Source organism: Callorhinus ursinus, unplaced genomic scaffold, assembly GCF_003265705.2.
Source record: "Callorhinus ursinus isolate GAN/ISIS: 27379988/994484 unplaced genomic scaffold, GSC_fseal_2.0 scaffold27, whole genome shotgun sequence".
Lineage (NCBI taxonomy): Eukaryota > Metazoa > Chordata > Mammalia > Carnivora > Otariidae > Callorhinus > Callorhinus ursinus.
In genome coordinates, this window is record NW_027397089.1 from 21,458,561 (window position 1) to 21,465,520 (window position 6,960).

The window sequence follows — 6,960 nt, forward strand, 5'->3', positions numbered from 1 at the left end:
AGGGAAGAAAACTGTCTTTGTTAAGTATTTTGTTTGGGAAAAGTTAGCCCCCAGGGCCTGGCCTTCGTGACCTAGCAAGTGGGACAAAGAAAAGTACATTTCCCTGCAAAATAAAGGTAGAATTTTGAGTTTTGGAAGGCAAGAAGTTAGGAACAGATAGGAGAAAACAGAACTAAGCAATATGGCATTAGTTTAAATATAATTATGTGCAGGCCCTGTTCTAAGTGCTTGACTTCTATTAACTGATTTGATTCGCAAAACAATAGGATTGGAGCGCTATTATTATCATTATTATCCCCATTTTCAAGTGTAGAAATTGAGGCACAGGGAAATTAAGTAACTTAACCAAGTATCAGGGAAAAGCCCCAAATGGCAAAGAGCAACAGGCTTGCCAGGGACACGAGTAAGCCAGCAGCAGGTTGGTCTGCCAACACTTCATAGGTGCAGAAGTAGAGATGAGACTGAATGGATGGGGCCCAGATGGTCTATGACTCACAGCGCAGCAAACAGCGGGAACATCAGCGCGGCCACGGGGTTCCCTGCCCCCGTGTCCCATGGGGCGGTAACGGGCCCAGATGGCAGCTACTCACACGGCGGGTAGTGCTGCCTGTGGAGAACCCAGGGTCAAAGGCTTAGCACTTTTTATAGCAAGTGAGGTGTAAAGTACTCACACTGTGAGCACCCTGACCGACCTAACTGCTACGTGACTTGCTACGGGAACTGCTGGAGTCAGAAGATGAGGAAGCGCCGCGGTTTGGCGCACTCAGCAAGGTTGTGCTGAGACTCCTGGGGTCCATGGCACACTGCCTCTCCCAACACCAAGGTCATGGTTAGGAAGTGATGGAACGAGAATTTGAACTGAGCAGTCTGGCTTCGAGTCCACACTCTCTACTCCATGCCGTCGTCCTGCACTGAAGCCTAGTATTCGATTTTAACCTAGCGGTTGTTTTATTGTGCACTGCAGTGTGAGCTCCTCTTTAATAGCCACAAAACATAAAAAGGCCTTCACACACAGCTTTAAGTCAGCCGTATTTTGGATGCGAGGGGTTTGGCCTGCTGGCTGTCAGGGTGACAAATTGTTTCAAAGGAACAACCAATAGCCCAGGAGGTGAAATGCTGAATGGAGAGAAAGAATTCAGTGGGCGCAGCGAAAGGGTCCTACAAAGGCTTGCTAGGGATATTGGGAAGGACACGGAGTATTCCATCTTAAGTGGGACTGCATTGTGAGTTCGTTTTTATTAAATCCTTTTTTTTTTAATTTGACACAGAGAGAGATAGTGAGATAGAAAGAGAGATCACGAGCAGACGGAGCAGAAGGCAGAGGGAGAGGGAGAGGGAGAAGCAGGCTCCCCGCAGAGCAAGGAGCCCAATGAGGGGCCCGATGCGGGGCTCCACGCGGGGCTCCACGCGGGGCTCGATCCCAGGACTCTAGAATCATGACCTGAACTGAAGGCAGCGGCTTAACCAACTGAGCCACCCAGGCGCCCCCATTTTTATTAAATCTTAAAGTGCAAGATGACCCTACAAAACTGGAGGGCTTGGGGACTTCCAAGGGCTGGCACCTGGGGAAGGGATAGGTAGATGAATCAATAGATACATGATAGATAATAGGGAAGGAAGGAAGGAAGGAAGGAAGGAAGGAAGGAAGGAAGGAAGGTAGGCAAGCAGGCATTCCATGACATTCACACTGCTAGCGACTTTAATGGTTACCATAAGCCTGAGAAGGAGCAATCATTATGTCCATTTTACAGAGGAGGGAACTACCACTCGGGATGGTAACTTGTCTGGCACCACATGAAAGTGTCAGACCCAGAAATGTAACCCAGGCATTCCTAACTCTAAAATCCAGATTCTTTCCATTGGCCTGTTTAACCTGGGCAGGAAGGAGAGTGTGCAGAAAACACAAGTAATGGGTGAAACTCTTCCATACAAAGATAATCAGACAGCATCCCTGCCCCCTACAGCGTGGGCGGGGCACGTCTCCACCTGCTGCACTCGGAAGCTGGCTGGTGTTCTCAGGGCCAGACCCGGGCTCTTTTCTGTCACCTTTCACCCTTTTAGAAGATTTAAAAGGATAATTTACTCCACCGACCTCTGGATAAAAGAATGATGTGCTTTCTGTGGTTATCTAGTTATGAATATCGGAATAATTCTGTTTTTCATCAAATGTAAGGTAAAATCTAAGACATGTTCCAATTCCCAACATGCTGAAATGTTGACACTGGGCCTCTTAGAACTGACCAAATACAGTATTAAAAGCAAACCAGACAGGCGGAAAAATGCCTAATACTTAAGTTTTTTCCTTTCTCAGGGTGACCGGGTAAAATGTTTTTTTCCTGTGACTGTGCTAAAGGTTGATTTTGTTTTTGTCATTGCAGGATTATTGATGTGTGAATTGAAACTCCTACACTAAGGCTTACACACACATGTGTGCAGGGCATGCAGAGGGGCGTAAAATCTCTCCTGGTGACCGAGAAATTGATATCAGTGGTTGCTCCAGGAAACAGAGACTAAAGGTCAGGGGTGAGAATGAAATTTACTTCCCAAAGAATATTTTTTGTATGGTTTGAGATGTTACTCATGTGCACATTTCATTTTTTTAAGACTCCTATAAAAACAAATAGTAGGTAAACTGGATTGCCATTGATGGCAACTCAAATAACTAGACTCTGACTAATCATATTATCTATCCCTTGACTCCGCCTGATGGTAAATATTTTCTTATATCATGCTTCCTGTGTCCTTATGAAACTGTTGATCAATTTTAAGGTAGCTGGACACTGAGTCGATTTCTTTCAAAGTTAGATCGGGGATGATCTGTACTGTGGGTCACAACTTCTTTTAAGACCTCCTTAGAGAGTCTGTCTTTTCTCATAAGACAATTCCAGGCAGACAGTGAAGTAGAATGCCCTTGAGTACCACTTCCCTACTCTTTGTGTGTACTTGATCTCATAGTCTTCTACAACACATTGACAAAAACACGTGTTTAAAAATATGATAGTTCCAGGCACCTGGGTGGCTCAATCGGTTAAGCATCTGCCTTCAGCTCAGGTCATGATCTCAGGGTCCTGGAATCGAGTTCCTCATCAGGCTCCCTGCTCAATGGGGCATCTGCTTCTCCCTCTCCCTCTGCCCCTCCCTTCCTTGTGCTCTCTCTCTGTCAAATAAATAAATAAAATCTTAAAAAAATAAAATAATTCCTAAACTCACAGTATATACAGCCCTTTTATATATAACATTCAGCAACGGTTTTCCAATTCGGGATAATTTTGTCCCCTGCTCCCCAGTGACATCTGGTAATTCTGGAGGACATTTTTAGTTGTCATAACTGGGTAGGAGGTGGTAGTGTGGTCGCTAACTGGCATCTAGTGGGTAGAGGCCAAAGATGTTACAATGCACAGGACCAGTCCTCCACAACAAAACATTATCCAGCTCAAAATGTCAGTAGTGCTGATGTTGAGAAAACATGCTTCAGAGTTTCCTCATATTATTTAAAGGAAATGTAATTAAAGCTGGCCAAGAATGGATGAAAATCAACTGGTGAGGGTGTGGGGGGGTGGGGGGTAGAGATTTCAGCGGCAGTAGGTGTCACCAAGCGTTTTAGTACTTTGCAGATTATAAGATATAATTAAATCAAGATGATCTAATCTTTATACCTGGAATAGGTATTAGTTGATCTAGTATTTTTGCAGTTGAAGAAAACTGAGGCTATAAAATCTTGTGACAAGGATAGCTGACCCAAAGCAGAACTGTTCCCAGAAGCAGTGACTCCAGATAAGTGAAACTCAGCAAGAGAGGAAGGGCAGCATACGAAGACGGGAGCCATACAGGAGGAGAGATGTCCGCAGTTATTTGCCACAGTTCACATTTGGCTGAGGTGAGAGAAATACAAGTATCTTTTTAGGATACTTAGATAGTATCATAGATACCGGATACATAGATACATAGATACATAGAACAGTGTTCTATGGCCTTTTCTATCATGACAGGCTTAGGGTTTTAAAATTACTTCAAATTTTAGCAAGCCTAAAATATTAATACATTTTTAAAATAAATCAAAGAAACAACAGTGTGTATGATGTGCATATGTATTGAGGACACAGTAAAAACAAGTAACACTTTTTATTTATTTATTTATTTTTAAGTTTTTATTTATTTATTTGACAGAGAGAGACACATGGAAAGAGGAAACACAAGCCGGGGCGGGTGGGAAAGGGAGAAGCAGACTCCCCACTGAGCAGGGAGCCCGATGCGGGCCTCGATCCCAGGACCCTGCAATCATGACCCGAGCCAAAGGCAGACGCTTAACCGACTGAGCCACCCAGGCGTCCCTAAGTAACACTTTTTAAAGGGCTGTGACTTCAGCTTTCAGCACTCTCTCAGAACTGTGATGAGCTGGTCTGAGTCCTGAGAAGAATATCCTTGAATAAACTAGATTGACTTGAATAGTTCTTAGAACAAGGGTGGTGAATAGGCTTCACTTTACTCTAATTCTCATTAATCAGTAGTGGCTTCTTGAAGCTCTAGACCCTCAGGGACTCTATGACAGAAGTAGAACTCAGTAGGACAGTGTGGTGTGTCATGATACATAAGAATGTCTGTCATGGGCTTGAGGATGGATTATGGTGGAAATATTTGACATTTCCCGACCAAAGACCAAAGCAAGTTAAAAGAACTCTTCTAATTCTATATTGAAGATTGAACCCGAGACCTTACCACTATGATGAGATGAAAGGCCATACTTAACAATTTAAAATAAAAGTAGCGGGCGCCTGGGTGGCTCAGTTGGTTAGGTGACTGCCTTCGGCTCGGGTCATGATCCTGGAGTCCCGGGATCGAGTCCCGCATCAGGTTCCCTGCTCGGCGAGGAGTCTGCTTCTCCCTCCGGCCCTCCCCCTTCTCATGTACTCTCTCTCTCAAATAAATAAATAAAATCTTTAAAATAAAATAAAATAAAAGCAGAGATTTTGGAAGAAACAGAGCAAGAGTTAGACAATGTTTGTCCTGATGCCTATTGGGCCCAACTCTCCTGGGACATCTTTGGTCAAATTCCCCTTCATGAAACAGAGTACAAATGGACCCCTACTAGATGCAAATCAAAACCACAATGAGCTATCACCTCACACCTGTTAGAATGGCTGTCATCAGAAAGACAAGAGATAATAAGTGTTGGGGAGGATGTGGAGAAAAGGGACCCCTTGTGCACTGTTGGTGGGAATGTAAATTGGTGCAGCCACTCTGGAAAAAAGTACTGAGGTTCCTCAAGAAGTTGAAAATAGAACTACCACATAAACTAGTAATCCCACTTCTGTGTATAAATCCAAAGGAAAGGAAAACAAGATTTCACAGAGATAATCTGTACTCCCATGTTCACTGCAGCATCACTCATAATGGCTAAGATATGAAGACAACCTAAGTGTCTGTCCATTGACGGATGAATGGCTAAAGTAGATGTTATATATATATTAGCCAGAAAGCAAAACGAAACTTTGCTTCTTTTAATTAAGCATGATTCAGAAATTCCAGGGGACAGAGATACAGAGATCAATCAAGAGGTATTTCTCCAGTTCCTTTAATTCTCTACCTTATGAAGATATTCAGTAATATTGAGGTAATACACTAATTTTAGTCTTCTGTGAGGAGATAATGTTTCCAGGCATCAAAGCAGTTCTGAACATCCATTGGATTGGTCTTCTTGGCACACACAGAGGGTTTTGCCTGTAACTCTTACCTAAGAGAGATGACTGCTTCAGGCATGCATCAGGGAGCTGCGTGTAACCCTTACTTCATGGACATGACAATCAAAAACATGGCTAGTGACAAGTGCTAACGAGGATGTAGAGAAATTGGGACCCTCATGCATTGCTGGATGGAATGTAAAATGGTGCAGCTGCCTTGGAAAACTGTTTGTGCCTCAAAACATTAAACATGTAATTACCATATGACCCAGCCATTCCAATCCTAGATATGCACCCAAAATAATTGAAAACATATGCTCACACCAAAACTTGAGCACAAATGCTCATAGCAGCATTATTCATAGTAGTCAAAAAGAAATAACCCAAGTGTCTCCCAACTGATAGATGAATACACAAGATGTGGTATATACGAGCAATGGATTTCCTCTTTCAGTTAAAAGATAACTTAGGAAATTTTTAAATTTTTTGGTGGTCAAATGATCCTTTATTGAAATGTTTTCCTTTGTAGTTTTTAACTAGTGGGGCATTCCACTGCACCACTGTTGATGTCATCTATGACGTCATGAGGGTGGTGGCCATCAACATTGCTGCCCACAGACTGGGATGTTCCCAGGATCTCTTTAGTGGTTCCAGAGAGTTGTCTGGCTAAAAAGGTCAGTGTCGCATCTGTCGGGCAATATCGACAATCTCATTAAAAGTGATATTTCCACTGTGCTTCATGTTTTTCTGCTTCTTTCTGTCCCTTGGCGTTTTCCTTGAGGGCTTTGATCATCAGGGCAGAGGCAAAGGTCCCACTTCAATCTGGGCCTGTCTGTTCTGAGTGGTCAGTTTCACCGTCATCCTCAGACCCTTCCAATCACCGGTTGCCTTGATGAGGTCATCACCAAACTTTTTTGGAGACAGACCCAGTGGGCCGATCTTCAGGGCCAGGGCAGACGTGGCACCGACTTCAGTTCCAGTGCACCTCAGGTACACGACTTTGATCTCATCAGGGTTGAACTTAGGCGGCATGGCGGAGGTGGCTGGTGTTGGATGAACCCGGATTCGGGGCGGCCCAAGACAGCTGCACCTTCACCTACTCCAAGCCAAAACCCAAAAACTTACATTTTAATTTTAAAATTAATTTCTCTTGCTTTATACTGAGAGAGAACATGAAATAATCTGCTCCATTTATGGTGTCCCCAACTTCTGACAAAATATTAAATTATTATAAATATTTCAGGCATACCAAAAATGAAGGCATATCATTGTGAAGCATGTA

At 43.5% G+C, this 6,960-nt stretch overlaps 1 pseudogene; it reads right to left on the bottom strand.

The window, feature by feature from the left end:
* Positions 1–6,210: 6,210 nt before the first annotated feature.
* LOC112829982 (large ribosomal subunit protein uL11 pseudogene) lies at positions 6,211–6,710 on the bottom strand (annotated as a pseudogene).
* Positions 6,711–6,960: the final 250 nt, after the last annotated feature.